The 16027-nt window shown below is 33.7% G+C and overlaps 1 protein-coding gene across 4 annotated transcripts in view; it reads right to left on the reverse strand.

Annotated features, from left to right (window-relative positions):
• ZRANB3 (zinc finger RANBP2-type containing 3) overlaps positions 1 to 16027 on the reverse strand; it is a 207197-nt gene that overhangs the window by 100807 nt on the left and 90363 nt on the right. The window contains exon 3 of one of the 4 annotated variants that reach the window (XM_032479350.1): positions 1287 to 1373. The exons of the other annotated variants lie outside the window; for them this stretch is intronic. The gene's annotated coding sequence lies outside the window, so the exon portion shown is untranslated. The remainder of the gene's footprint in view (positions 1 to 1286; positions 1374 to 16027) is intronic. 4 annotated transcript variants of the gene reach the window in all.

Genomic DNA, 16027 nt, shown 5'->3' on the forward strand with positions numbered 1-16027 from the left:
CTCCTCTTAGAGAACACAGGATTAAATACTTTACCTATACAGCACAGTTATCATGTAGTTTTAAAGCTAGAATAAGTTCTAAACCACGCACACTTTACAAGAGAAGTAAGCACAGAGAGTTAAATTATTTGTCCAAGTTCACAGTTAACTGGATGCTAAAGTAGCAGAGAGCCCACATCTTTGGTATCTTCTCACTTGATTGTTTTCACAGTTACGTCATCTGTGCCTCATTTCTAAGCTGTACCCATTTAAAAATTAGTTACCAAATGCATATTTATAGTGGTTTTGTTCCTAAGAGTCAGAAGCTGGAGACAGCCCAAATGTGCTTCAAGTGGTGCATGGATAAAAACTGGTAACCACACAGTGTTATATACCATTTAGCAATAAAAGGAACAAATAAACAACAACATGAATGAATCTCAGATGTATTTTGCTATGTGAAAGACGTAAGTCCCCAAAACTGGATACAATATGATTCCATTTTTATGTCATTCGGGAAAAGGCAAAACAACATGGCCAGAAAGCACATCGGGGGCTGCCGGGTGGGAGGAGGGCAGTAGCACGAGGGACCAGTTCTACATGTTGTGGTGCCACTGTACGACCTTATTGTGCAGAACTCACAGAATTGTACACTAAGAAGGTGAATTTACCTAGAGGAGTGAACTAATTATACCTCAAAAATCCCGACTTAAAAAAAGTAGTTACTATTACAAACCACGAGAAAGAGAGACTAAAAGATACAGACATTGCTTACAAGAGTATTCAAAGAAAAAAAAAAGACATAGAAGCCTAAAACAATGAATGTAAAATAAGTTTTAAATGTTGAGTGAAATTAAAGAAGAAAAGAGGAAAATAAAGTCTTGGACATCCATCAAGTCACCATAAGGAAAATCTTTTTTTTTTTCTTCACTAAACTTACTGTATTAATAATTTAATGATGTATGTAAGTCAAATCATTATGCTGCACACCTTAAACTTACAGTATGGTTTGTCTATTATATCTCAATAAAACTGGAAAAAAGAAAGAAAACCTTGTTTCGTGTATGTATTTTTCTTTTAACTTCTGCTGTTAACACCACCAAAAGTAATCACAGTATAGTTCAAGCAAACTCACATTATTTGATTGATACATCAATCAAACCCCAAGTCGAAAGAGAAAATTTGTGTGAATTGCTCAGAAAACATTCTTCTGATTGGAATAAAGACTGCCAAAGGGAATGTGGTAAACGGAATGTAGGAAGTGATTTTGTTTCTGACCTGGTGTAGAGTAAGTGCTCAGATATTACCTGAACATATGAGTGAATGAACGACTAAATAAAGATCAAGGACTTCGAGTTCTCCGGGCAGGCAAGACCCAGGCACAGAAAAGGCACCTGCAGTTTTTAACAAAAGGGAGGAAGGTTAACTGAAAAGCTTTCAGTCCAAGAGCAGTTATATTATTAGTTACCATTTCAAAGTTCTGAGGCATAACATTCAAGTATTGAGTCAAAACAGTCTAAAAGCTTTTAATATTGAAACAAGATCCAGTTGAAGATAAAAATTTGTTTTCTACCTATTTTAAGAATAAAATTGAGGTTAAGTTAGATAAGGGCTTGGTAACAGGTTAAGGCAACTTAGGAATGGACGCACATATGCACCCACATACCCAAATGCACACATATTCTACATATTTTAGTATAAAATTAAATAACTTAACACCTTAATATTCTATGTCTCCTTCCAAGGAATAGAATACAACCCAAACTTTAGGCCTACAAAGCCAAATTTAAGATTTACCTGATGGTGGTATATATAGCCCCAAGAGAAAACAACAAAGTTTTATTTAACTTAATTTTGTAAATCCGAACCAAAGAGCAATTATACACTGATAACGTGGTATAATGATTGATATGTTTCCTTGTCCTCAAAGCCCTCAGAGGGCTTCAGAGCTGAAACCACTTACACTAGATTCTGGGAACAATTTAGTTCCAAGGTAGCAGAAATTTAAGAATTTGAGATCTTTACCTGGCGTGGGGTCATTAGTGTTGCTGCTTTCCTGCAACGATTCTGACCACGAGCACAGTTCCAGGAGCTGAGCCATGGCCTTACTCTGGGTGTACAGGCCATGCCACGAACTCTGTGCCACAGCTGTCAGTCCCTGGTTTTGCTTCTTTCCATGGTTTCATAACTCATTTTCTTAATTTCAATTTCTCTAGAAATAGGGGTCTGTTTTGCTACTCTTAATTTCCTAGGAAATAAGATTCTTTCTTTGGGACTCAGATTGTATCACTGGGTACTCCCTTCCTGTTTGTTGCTAAATTTACTTGGTGACAATCACACAAAGTGGACTTCTGTGCACTTTAGGTAGCATGACTAGCAGTGTTCTGTGTTGGCCTGCTAAGCACCTATTGATGAACCAGTTTTCAAATTTTCCTAATTTTGTCTGCTGCTGAGATCAAGGATGTAGGTCTTCAACAGGGATATGTGGAAATGGGACTTGAAACAATAGGTAGAAAAGAAGACAGCTGGGAAAAGAGAAGCTGTGGATGGAGGATACAGGGGAAGAGAGAGGGAACTAGCCTAAGTACAGATAAAAATAACAACTAACCTTGGTGTGTTGGGAAGCTGATCTGATCAGAAGTTGGGATATTTTCATCTTCTAGTTCTATAATCCTGTCTTCTTGTACCCAATTTGATATTATATTAAACCCAACGAGTGAGTCCTTAATTCCAGATATATTATTTTTCAGTTCTAAAATATTCACCAGAATCTGTCTTTAAATATTTTTAGATTTTTAGTTTAGATTATTTTTAATCTGTTGAAATTTTTCATCTCTTTTGTCCACCTTTTCCTTGATTGTCTTGAATAAAATCATGTTATTTTTAATTTTTTTTATTAAAGTATAGCAGATTTACAATTTTGTATTAATTTCTGTTGTATAGTTTTTAACCAGTTTTCTTTCATGGTTAACAACCCCAAATCTTCTATTCATCATCTCTCTATTAAAAGATCATGTAGTTAAATGACTAATGATTTCTGGTAATTAGAAAGATATTTAACAACACAAAGTAAAGCAGTCAGTTGCTAACATTCTTAGGTATTTGCTTTTGATTATTTCTTTTTTGGGGCACCATCAGTAGATAAAGTTTGATGGGACAAACAAATAAAACATGATTCCAAATTAGAAAATAGAAGTATATTAGTGTAATCTCATGTTCCCATTAAGGAAAGAAGTGATACATAGCATAGGATAGCTGAGTTCTAGATAAAATTTATAAATATAAGTAGGGAAACAATTGTCTGAAACTATTTATACCCTTGAAATAAACTTTAAATACGTACTTGGATTTCAGTATTTTGCAAAGAATTCTGAATAGCCTAATATTCAATTATAACATTCAATAACACACTTAAGTGATTTAGGTATAAAGAAATAACGCCACTCAATAGGCGGTTCAAAGCTGTTGGCTCTACCGAAGAATTTGATAAAGTCAAACTGTCCAGTGTTTCATAACAATTAAGGCTAAATCACCTATTAAGAACAACAGCCTTTACTTAATAATAGTACAACTGTCTAGGTAACAACACAGGAAGAACTTAAAAGAACACATTAACTTCAACAGTATACTTTTATTAATATTTTCAAAATACTGAATTACTCTTTTACTTGAGAACAATTTTAAGCTCTCTGAACGTCTTATGAAATAAAATTAAGAGCAATTAAATAACAATGATCCTGACCCTAGAATACCAGTTTCAATTTTTAATATTGTGATTGCTCTTACTTACCAACTGTATACAGAAGATGCCTACTGATTGAGAATTTTCTGAAACTAGAAAATTTTCTCAATTTTAAATTTATAAGCAGTTTGTACATTTTAGGGCAGAGATGTGGATTTGTCTTTAGAATAGGTGGTCTATTTGTTTTAGAAGAGACTACTTTGGAGGACCCTTTTAGGTATGTATATTTAACATCTTAATGAGGAACTGAATGAAGTAAAGAAATCCACAGAGGAAAATGTCAGACTGAAATCCTATGTTCTAGCATTCATTATGTATGTGTGTGTGTGTGTATGTGTATATATATACATATATATGTGTGTGTGTGTATATACATATATGAGTATGTGTGTGTGTATATAAAATATATGTATGTTTTAGCAGAGTTATTTCCATGTTCTTGTAGATTAAGCTATAACTTTCTTTCCTATAGAGAGGTTTAGATGGCATATCTGAAAATTACTTATTCTTAGACAAGCATGAGTGGTGTGTGTTTTCATTCATCTGTTCTTGTCTCACAGGGGTCTGTTCTCTCACAGTAGGAGCAGAGAACAGACTATAGGAATATCACATACAGGCCTGATCTTTTTACTCAAGAAGGAAGAGGCCATGCTTTGAGAAACGTACTATTAGCCTTCCATGATGGCTCTTCCTCATGGGTGGGGGCAAGCTTTCCCTTGAAGGCAGAACACTAGGATCATGAGAGGCTGTAAAGGAGGTGGGCCCTACAGGGCAGCAGGATAGGGCGAAAAACTTCTCTCTCTAAAGACAAGACACCGAGTTGAGGATAAACCACTTGAGTTGGACTCAAGTAGGCCTGTACTCCCAAGCCAGGCTTACTGGTGCCCACGAGGAGGATAGCAAAAAAGCAAAGCATTGAGGAGGCCGTGCAATGGACAGAGAGGCTAGGTCTGAGCAAATGTACTTTAGGAATACCATTTCCAGTATCAGCAGTTAACTGTTACACTTCTCTAACACTGTAGTTTTATTCTTCCCAAGTCTCTAGGAAAGTTTTATTAAAAGTCAAACTTTACAAATGGGCTAAGGTATTATCGACAGACAAATGTGAGTAAAGGGTATGGGGATGTTCTTTGTACTATTCATATTCCTGCAACTTCTCTGTAAAGGTGACAAAACTTCCAAATAAAGAGCTGGGGGTGGGGGGATGTTACAAATCTATAACCTATTGACAACTGTGCAGGGAGGAAGGACAAGAGGGCTGTCCTATATTTTAAGAGGGCTGGCCAAGAAGAAATGATACTAAATTATTCCAGACAGTAGAACTAAAAGAAGAAAAAACTTCTAAAATTCTCTTTGTTTATTTTAAAAGAGTCAGCATAACATGAATACTAAAGCATGAAAGGCAGCACAAAAGATAACTGAAGATCAGTTTCACACATGAGTATTGACACATTTTAAACAGACTCTGAGAATACAGACTTCAGGAGACTGTTACTAGAAGAACATGACCAAGAAGAGTTCAAGTCCAGGAATAAAAAGACAGTTCAATATAAAAGTCTGTCACTATAATTCACAACATTGATAGATTAAAGATGATAATCCATAGATGCTGAAAAGTCAATTAGAAATACTCAGCTTTAATTCTTGATAAAGTTCTTTATTAACTATTACTAAAAGGAAAATCTCTTTACATTAGAAAAAGTACATATCTCAACCAAAAAGGCTGTATTGTGTTTATTGGAGGAAAAACATTTCCATTAATATCAGAAACAGAAGAAATGAATGATAGCTATAAATATTACAATAGACAGGCAAAAAATTTATTAGTTGCAGATAATGTGATCCAATACTTAGAAACCAAAAGAATCAACAGAAAAATGATTACAACTATTGGTAGTAATACCCAAGTATCATCTGAAGAATTTAGGTAAGTGGCTAATTCCAAATTATGATGAAAAAAGTTGGGTACTTTGGAAGGAATAATGAATGAAACAGATGTAGGATCTGGCCAAATACATAAGGAAAGAGTGTATCATAAAGGTGGCATTTTAAGCCAATGGAAAAAAGGGTTTATTCAGTTAATGCCGTTAGGAAAACTGGCTAATAAAGGAAACCAGAATATGTTGCCCCCTAAAATGCCGCTTTGATATAAAAACTGTTTTGAGCTGAATGCACTTAAGAAGCAGTATACATAGAAAAAGCTCCTTGCTTTCCACCTGAAGGTAAGAAATAGATTCTCCTTTTCCTGGAGACAGACTCTTATTAGTCCAGGGAGGTGCCAGAGGAATCTACAAACAAACTTTGTTAAACTAACCTTTATCTCCTGAGTTACTTCTTCACCATTTACTACACCTAGCCCAAACCCCTTTGTCTTGCCAGTTCTTCACAAATTTATTGTTTCTTTGTCTAAAAGATATAAAAACTTTCTGCTCTGGGAACTTTGAGTCTCATTCTCTTGTGATGGCTCTCATGTACGTGAAAACATACGTGAAACTGAGTGCTTTTCTCCTGTCAATCTGTCTTTGTCAGTTTAATTTTCAGACCCATCCAGGGACCCTAAAAGGGTCAAGAAAAACTTTTTCTTCCTCTAACCACTTGGGAAAATAATAAATTAGGTCTTTGCCTTGCCCCTTACTATAACACAATTTCCAGATAGGTTAAGTATTTTTATATTAAAAAGGGACACATAAATGTGATAGAAAAAAGATGTGTAAAAATAAAAATTAGAACTCAGAATATACATTTTAATTCATTATATCAAATTCAGAAAGCATCAAGGAAAATACAAATAGACCTAAACGGAGACCAAGAAAAAAACTTGTCATACATAGGACAAAATACAAGTTCTTCAATTTATGAAAAGTTTCTACCAAAATGAAAAATAAAAGGACTAACAATACAATAGAAAAATGGAGAAAAGAACTGAACAACACACTCACATATGTTAAGTATGTTCAACAAACATCAAAAGATACCCAATGTTACTCATACTGACAAATGAACAAATCAAAATTTTGAGAACCCTTTTTTCACCTAAAGAATGAAATTAACAGAAACTAAAGATATGACAATAGTGTTGGAGAAGGTTTGGAGAAATAGGCACTTGTACACTGTTGTGGATATAAATACTGATTTGACCATCCAGCAAGCCTAAAACTTTGAGTTTACTCAGGGATATACTTGCATAGTATGCTAGATCATTAAAGAAACAGAGAAATTATGGTACAATGAGATGTTATGTAATCATTGTTTAAAATGCAGTAGACTGTATTTTGGTTTGGAAACACTGTAAGCCATAGGCTGCAAAACAATATATTAAAATGAAAGTATCGCAAATAGGATCCAGTTAGTATTAAGAGGGAGAAAGAGAGAAAAGAAGAGAGAGAGGGGAAGGAAGAAAGGAAAGGAAAGGAGGAGGACAGAAGGAAGGAACTACTGATACTGTCACCACTGGAGGGAGGGACTGCAGGGGTAGGGCTGGAAGGAAAATACTGACTTTGAGCTTATTATTAAGACTTCCGTGCTGTGTACATATCCCCTCTGAACAAATATTACTTGGAGGGGGGCAGCAAAGGACAGAGAGAAAAGTTCTTTTAAAAATATCCAAGAAGCTATTCGAGAAGTAGCAAATTTCTGTGTATTAAATTGGTAAGTGTTTATGCCAAAATTTGACATCAACTGTGACCTTATTATAAAATCACAGTCTACAGAAGTCCTCTGACATTTAAAGGGGGGAGGGGAGGGAAAGGGGGCAAGATGAAAGGGATGAGGAGAGGGAGAGACAGGAATTAAACACACATATTTAAGCACAGAATAAAAGAAGACCTTTTCAAAAAGGTCAAACCCACACAGGAAAAATGAGGAAGCAAGAAATGAAGCCAAGGGTTGCATGATATTTCATCCTATTCCTGCTGGTGATTAGGTCAACACTCAGAGTAAGTCACCTTTCCTTAATACACTTGGATTTTTAGTCTGTAACAACATGGAGACCAGGTACTATACTTTTCATTTCAAGGGAATAAGTGGGAAGACGTATAAGGAATAACTTATGTGTTTCCTGGGGAAAAACAATTTCACTCAGTAAAAGAAAGAACAACTACAATGTTTTGAACTTCAGAACAGAAAAAAAAGAACAATGAACATAGACTATAATATGTTAGAAGAATTTTACATTATACCGTGATGTGGGCAGTGATCTGTTGATACCATACTCAAAACCTTTAATGACATTCACTGAAGGGTAGAAGAATACGCCACCCCAACATATGCCTCTTTGGAACAAGGATTACTTTGACTTGTACTTTTGAGAAAGGGAAGATATAGGAGAAGCTCTGAAGATGAAGTAGAAGTTATCCTTTTGAAAGGAAAATTTACATTTATAAAAGAAATACCTATTTTAAGAGTATCTCCTTCTCTGTACCCAGAATAGGGAAATGACACTTAAAAGAAACTCTTACCAAAAGAGCAGGCAGTGACTTAAATATGCACAAAAATATTGTACCCTTGTTTACCATGCTTTTCCTGGTAACTTCCCATAACTCATTCCCCAGTCCCCACCTTTCTTTTGTGTTTAGCTGAAGACGGTATTTAAGGTGGTACCTGGGGCCATTTAAGGAATTTTACTCATTTTTCCTGGGTATCTCCCCTGAATACATGTTAATAAACTTCTGCTTGTTTTTCTCTTGTTTATCTGTCTTTTATTACAGGGAGTCTCAACCAAGAACTGAGAAAGGTAGAAGGAAAATTATTACCCCCTCTGCATTCATATTTAATCTTAAAAGATCATACCATAGTAAAAACGTCGTAACTACAATGTGAAGTGCTCAGATGTAAATGTATTATCATTCAAACAGTCCTCACTCCTGAGGTAAAATCTCAATTAATAGAAGATCATGGCAGGATAATAAAGACTAGTAATGCTCAATGGTTCAGAAGCAAGTTTTCCGTATGTTTTACAAATGTGTTTTGTAAAATTCAAATCAAGTGAACAAACTGTAGTAAGATACTTTTCATTTTCTCCATATGTATTATAGGGTTAGTGCCTTGGAGATGTCCTGAAAATGAGAGCCCAACATCACAAAGAACAGAGATATAGATGCTGAGGGGAAAAAAAGAAAGAAAAGGAAAGGAAAGAAAGAAAAACTCATCTCATCATTTGGTAATGTTCCAGGTTCTTTAAATCTATTATACTTAAGAATCATTTGGGTTCTAGTTAAAAATTCAGACTTCGGGGCACCAACTCCCCCAATTCTGACTTGAACGAACTAGACTTTTAAAGTAAGAACCCCTAACGTGATCCTCACGTGACTGACTCTCAGGCTGCATTTCAAGAATAACTACTCTGCAGGTGAAAAGTTGGGGGAAAATATCCCAGAGTACTTTTGCCTAGTTTTGGGTCATTTTCTCCTCTGGAGAAAAAACAAGATGAAACCAAAATTAAAACTTTCAAGATTTTACTCTTGAACTTGTTATTAATTTCTGGGGACTGTTCTTCCTTAAAGGATCTTCAGCTTCAATTCCAGGGCAGTTAAACTCCATGCTGTCTATTTTGCTGTATAGCACATAGAATGCTTTAACAAAAACAGAATTTGGCTTCTAACTTCACAATCTATTTAGATAAACTAACATTTTAATAGAAAAAGATTGAATTCACAAGTTTAATAAACGCTCTGAAAAGGAATCTAATTTGCACATTGCTTTAGGAAATTATCTGTTATTTCAGGTAATCAATTAAAGTGCTATTAAGCCATTATAATAAAAACTTAACTATTCAGCAATTGGAAGGATAAACAACTTGTATCACTAAATAACTTCTAGCTCTAATGACCACAGAGAAAATAAAAAGAGGGCATTAAAGAAAAATATATGAAAGGTATAAAATTATCCATGTTGTACAATAACACTGTGAATATGCTGATCACAAATGTAAACAATGGAGTCTTTCAAAAGTATATAAAAGCAAGGACTAAGAAGCAAAGAGCAGATAGTGAACATTTGCACTTGGCAAACTGATTATTGCCAATAATGATCACAGATCAACTCAGCTGGAGATTTTATAAAAGTAAGATGAATAAATGCTATGCTTGAGTAGTGTAAATAATTACAGCGTGGTGTTTTATATCATTTTTTATGTGGCAACACTATAATTAATTTGAAGACAACATCACAATAAAGAATAAAGAACCTCATGTAGAAATTCAGACAGCACATTAAAATAATATTTTCTTCAGTTATATAATAGCACATAAAAATTGTGGTAGAAGTGAAGTAAATAAGGTCACCACTTATTCCTGACAAGAAGAAAATTACTTCTGCTTTCAGAATAAGGAATGAAATGCAAATCAAAAACTTCAGAGACAAAAATTTTGCAAGGTTATTAGAATGCTTCCCATTGAACAAAGTACTTGTACTAATCTGTCAATTCTTGTGTTGACACATAGCAATCACTTTAGAACCATTAGAAAGAACTTGAAATATTAATCCAGTAATTTTTGAAAATGTTAATTAAGCAATGTCAGAGATTCACTATTCAAATTCAGAACTGAGATCCTTTTAAAGATGGGTCACATATATACATATATATTTTATATATATATATATAAAACAAAGGAATTTAAAAGGAAGACTTCATAAGAAAAGGTTATTTAAAAGAAAAGTTAAGAATAATAAATGGTTACATAAAATGAAAAGGAAACAAGTAAGATGAAAACAAAATGCTAGCCACATCTTCTACCAGTTGCCAAATGCCACTATTGACTGAAGATGGAGCCCTAATGAGTTGGGTAGATAGCTTTGAAAGGTTAAAAAGTAAAGGATAATCACCAAAGCCTGAGATTAGGCATTATTTGCTGAAAAAGAAACAAGAGTATGAATCAAATAAGGCTGCAAAATCAATTTGTCATTCTAAGAAAAAGACACAGAGTGCTACCAAAGAGAAAAATTGCTGTTTAAATTGGCTTAGGCAATAAAGAAAAAACCAGAACTATCAAGGAGTAAGAAAGAGAAAACCATCCATGTTCTTAAAAGTACTAAATACTTAAAAAATAATTTTTATATATTTAGAGAATACAGAGATGATTTCTGGGGGTAAAAATCAACGACCTCACGTCAAGGTAAATTTTCCTGGGTCCAAATTATATAGTCGTCTTCCCTGGAGTGGAATTTCAATAGGCTGTCTCTGTATTAGGGAGAGTTACAGGTAATTTCTCTTACAATGCAATGTCACACAAACCCCAGGGATGTGTTCTAGCAAGGTGAAATATATTTGGTTTCTGACATTTTTATTGGATAGGGATGCACCTTGTTTTCCCAATAAACTCAATATAACTTCTCTGTTCTGTCTCTTCCTTTGTCTTCTACTGGAACTAATAACAGCTCCAAATTTCTTAAATGAATCTATATACAGAATATGCTCAAAAGTGCACAGCTTGTCAATTATTACTTAAGAAATTCAATTTTAATCCATAAAAAGAAATGAGATACATTAAAATTATGATAATGGCATCATATGCTAGTCACAGTCCTCATTTATTAAATATTATTAACGTCAGAATAAAAAATTGACTCTGGCTTTGTGGAACTAGTTGACAAAGAGAAAATGTAATGTATCTGAACTTCAGTAATTTTAATGAAAATGTTATCTAAGAAAATTCCTGAGAAATAAATTCAAATTGGGTTTAGAAACAAAATAAATGTTACCTACAAAGTATTACTGACTATAACAATAAACAATAAATAATGAAAGTTAATTTATGTGGAGAAGTTGCATATGTTAAGATCTAATCTGGGCTTGATTTCACTTTACTGAAATATCAGTGACATTAAAAGTAAAGAAAATAGTTTATTAAATTCACAGTGAACACTATGTCATAAAATAATAAGAAAAAGAAAATTAAAAATATTATGAAAATGTTGGAATAAAAAAGTAATGTGTTAGAGACTAAAGGAAGAATTTAAAAAGTAAGAAACCCAACTGAATTGATGAACTGATATATTATGAATACCCTAAAATATGGATTTTAAATAAACGTGTACTGAAAAGTGACAGAATAGCAAAGAGTATTACTTCATTTATCTTTGGCAGTATTATTTATCATTAATAGCCTCAGTATTAATATTAATAAAAATACATAAAGAACCATTTCATTATACGTAAACACTCAGGACAGGGAAGAGAAAGGCCTTGGAGTAGCAAAAATGAAGAATAAGAAGTAGACACTTAAAATAGTCCAGGAGATTTGAGTAAGGGACCAAACTTGTCTCAGTAGGTGATAACCTTGAGTAAAGAAAAGGTTAAACTATGAGTAGTGTACAATGTTTAAAGAAGCAGGAATATATAGAAAACATCTGGAAAAAAATCTTTCTTTCAAAACTGCTTTGGTAAAAAAAATTGGGTGCTTGGATGTCCTAAAAACTTTTACTCTCTGGAAATATGTCATTTACTATATGCTTAAATAGATAAAATTTCAGAAAAACAGGAAAATATAATCACCATTGAAATACATTCTAGTTTAAAGAGACAATGCCATGCAAATTGCTCCCCAAACTGTGGTTACAGGATGCTTTTGTAACATTGCAAATTAATTGAAGGATCAGAATTTTGCTTTATACTCATAAGTTCTGACATCTCCTGATTTCTCAGCCTAAATTTTCAATCAAGTGATACAAATTACCATTTTAAATATACCCTAAAAAATACTGTATATTCACAGGCCACTAGTGTGTACATCCTTTAAAAATTAAATGTTATACAGAGGAAATAAAAATCTAAAAGCTAAAACAAACAAATAAATAAATAATGATATAAATTATTTTTTTAAAAAAGAAATGTATTCTAGTTTAACTCTCTGAATTAACTTTATAGCTTGAGAAAATGAGAATGAAATTAAAACTTGCAGAAAATGCCAAAGATTGAATTATTCTATTGAAAACTTTTGGATCACTTATGAGTAAAATTAGATAAAGATAATTAGATTAAAGTTGAGAAAGATACACATTTTGCATTACTGTAATACACAAAGAGACCACAAAGAATCTAGAAAAGCAGTTCTTAATCTTTTAAAAAGCAATGTAAGCCATTTTCAAATAAAACATTACGCAGAAACTCAACATTTATAAAGCAGAAAAAGTGAGGGAGCTGTAGTTGTAGTAAAGTAGGAACTTCACAGCCTCATACCCTCAAGTCCCACCCTCAGTTCTGTGAAATGCAGCTTGCAAAGCATGGAAGATTACCCAGTCAAAAAACTCCTCCATTTTCCTTTTCCCTTTTTCAGCATTGGTTTTCTACTTACCTCTTCTATAAGACTCACCTCAAATCTACCTGTTCCACCAAGCCATCTGACTTAATGAGGCTGAAATTAATGGTTCCTTCCACAAAGGTACCACAGAAGTGATATTAATACTGTAAATTTCATTTCCAACATTTCCAGTATTCTACACTTGACACCCTTCATTTCCTTCCTGAAAGCTTCTCAGATAGTGGGCATGTTTCTTAACCTATATTAGTAATAACTTTTCAAATAGAAGCCCCTCAATAACATTGTTGAATATAGGGGTAAAAGGTAGGTTAATCAATGGCTAAAGGGGAAAATGATTTTTAAAATGTTCTAATGCAAAGAAATAAGAACTGGATTGAGAACAATCTCTAGCTGCTATGAAAAGTCTGGACCATTTATGTATGTTCAGAATTGTTGTTTGATTCCCCATGCAGATGTGGCCCCTTTGGGCTGTTAAGTTCTGTAGAAACTTAAGCCTATTACTAAAAAAAAAAAAAAAAAAAAGAAAGAAAGAAAGTAAAAAAAAGAAAAGAAAGAAAAAGGTAAATTATAGGGTGAAAATTAATTGTAAACACTCCTAATTTGAAATAATTTCTATCCCACTAAGAACATTCAATTTAATAAAAACTGGTGAGGCAGGAATATTTGCAACATCCTTCTTACAATGTACTTGGAAATATTAAGGTATAATAGCAGTGCTTAAGGGTGATACAGATAATGGCATTAGTGCTTTGTGCCTTTCAATGCTTATGTAAATTGTGAACATTATATTTCAAGAAGATGCTTTGTGTCTGTCTCTATCTTGACTCACTGTTGCTGTCACCTTGGTGTTTCATTTTGATACTTGTCCAAGATTACTGAGAGAACATTGTAATAACTGAGCCCTGAACAAAATTACATCAGATTCCAAAGAAACCAGAGTAAATGTCTTTAAAACTGAAAATCCAATCAGTTGCATTTGTACATTGCTAGTGTTCAAGACAATTTCAAACTGAAGTATGACCTGAAGGAAAGCAAGAAGACTCTATACTAGACATTTTAATAAAGTTTTTAAAAACACCTCCAAGCCCCAAAACCCACTTAAAGGAATCTTTTCTCCATTACCTCCATGCATAGAATATCTGGAGGTGGGTGTTAGTGAATTGTAGACCTGATCTGAAGTGTTGCTGGCTGTAGAAAAGATGACAAACACACAGCTAACATCATACTCAACCGTGAAAAGCTGAAAGAGAGCATTCCCTCTAACATCAGGAGCAAGACAAGAATGCCCACTCTCGTCACTTTTATTCAACATAGTGTTAGAAGCAATCAGAGAAGAAAAGGAAATAAAAGGAATCCAAGTTAGAAAGGAAGAGTAAAACTGTCACTGTTTGCAGATGATGTAAGTCTATACATAGAAAATCCTAACGGCGCCACCAGAAAAATACGAGAGCTCATCAATGAATCTGGTGAAGTTGAGGGATACAAAATTCATACACAAAAAATCTGTTGCATTTCTACACACTTACAGCTGTACACTAAAAAACATAAGACACTGAGGAAAGAAACTGAAAATGACACAAGCAAATGGAAAGATATATCATGTTTTTGGATTGGAAGAACTGATATTATTAAAATGGCCCTACTACCAAAGGCAATCTACAGATTCGATGCGATCTTTCTCACATTACCACCAGCATTTTTCACAGAACTGGAAAAAAAATTTTCTTTAATTTGTTTTGAAACACAAAAGACTCCAGAGTCAAAACACTCTTGAGAAAGAAGTGAGCTGAGAGAATCACACTCTTTGACTTCAGACTATAGTACAAAGATATAAGAATCAAAACAGTATGGTACTGGCACAAAAACAGACATATAGAATAATGCAACAGCATAGAAAACCCAGAAATAGAACCACACACTTATGGTCAATTAAGCTGCAACAAACAAGGCAAGAATATACAATGGAGAAAATACAGTCTCTTCATTAAGTGGTGCTGGGAAAACTGGATGCTACATGTGAAAGAATAAAACTAGAACATTCTCTAAAACCATATACACAAGTGAAGTAAAAAATGGATTAAATACCTAAATGTAAGATTGGATACTATAAAAAATATAGAGGGAAACAAAAGCAGGACATTCTTCGACATAAATTGCAGCAATATTTTTATGGATCCTTCTACTAGACTAATGGAAAGAAAACCAAAAATAAATAAGTGGGACCTAATTAAATTTAAAGCTTTTGCAGCACAAAGGAAACCATAAACAAAACTAAAGGACAACCTATGGACTGGGAGAAAATATTTACAAACAATGTGTCTGACTAGGGACTAATTTCCAAAATAAACAAACAGCTTAAGCTCATACAGCTTAATAATAAAAAAAATTGACAACCCAACCAAAAAATAGGCTGAAGACCTAACCAGATAATTTCTCCAAAGAAGACATCCAGATGGCTGATAGGCACATGAAAAGATCTTAACATCGCTAATTATTAGAGAAGTGTAAATCAAAACAACAATGAGGTATCACCTCACACCAGTCAGAATGGTCATCATCAAAAAGTCTACAAATAATAAATGGTGGAGAGGAGGTGGAGAGAAGGGAACCCTCCTACAGTGTTGGTGGGAATGTAAATTGGTGCAGTCACTATGGACGACAGTATAGAGGGTACTTAAAAAACTAGTAATAGATTTATCATATGATCCAATAATCCCACTCCAGGGCATACATCTAAAGAAAACTCGAATTTGAAAAGATACATGCACCCAGTGCTCATAGCAGCACTATTTACAATAGCCAAGACACAGAAACAACCTAAATGTCCATCAACAGATAACTGGATAAAAAAATTATGATATATTTATACAATGGAATACTACTCAGCCATAAAAAAGAATGAAATAATGTCATTTGCAGCAACATGGATGGGCCTGGAGATCATCATACTAAGTAAAGTAAGCCAGAAAGAGAAAGAAAAATACCGTACATCACTTACATGTGGAATCAAAAAAAAAAAAAAAAAAGACAAATGAACTTATGTACAAAA

The sequence above is a fragment of the Camelus ferus genome, chromosome 5 (genome assembly GCF_009834535.1).
Source record: "Camelus ferus isolate YT-003-E chromosome 5, BCGSAC_Cfer_1.0, whole genome shotgun sequence".
Classification (NCBI taxonomy): Eukaryota; Metazoa; Chordata; class Mammalia; order Artiodactyla; family Camelidae; genus Camelus; species Camelus ferus.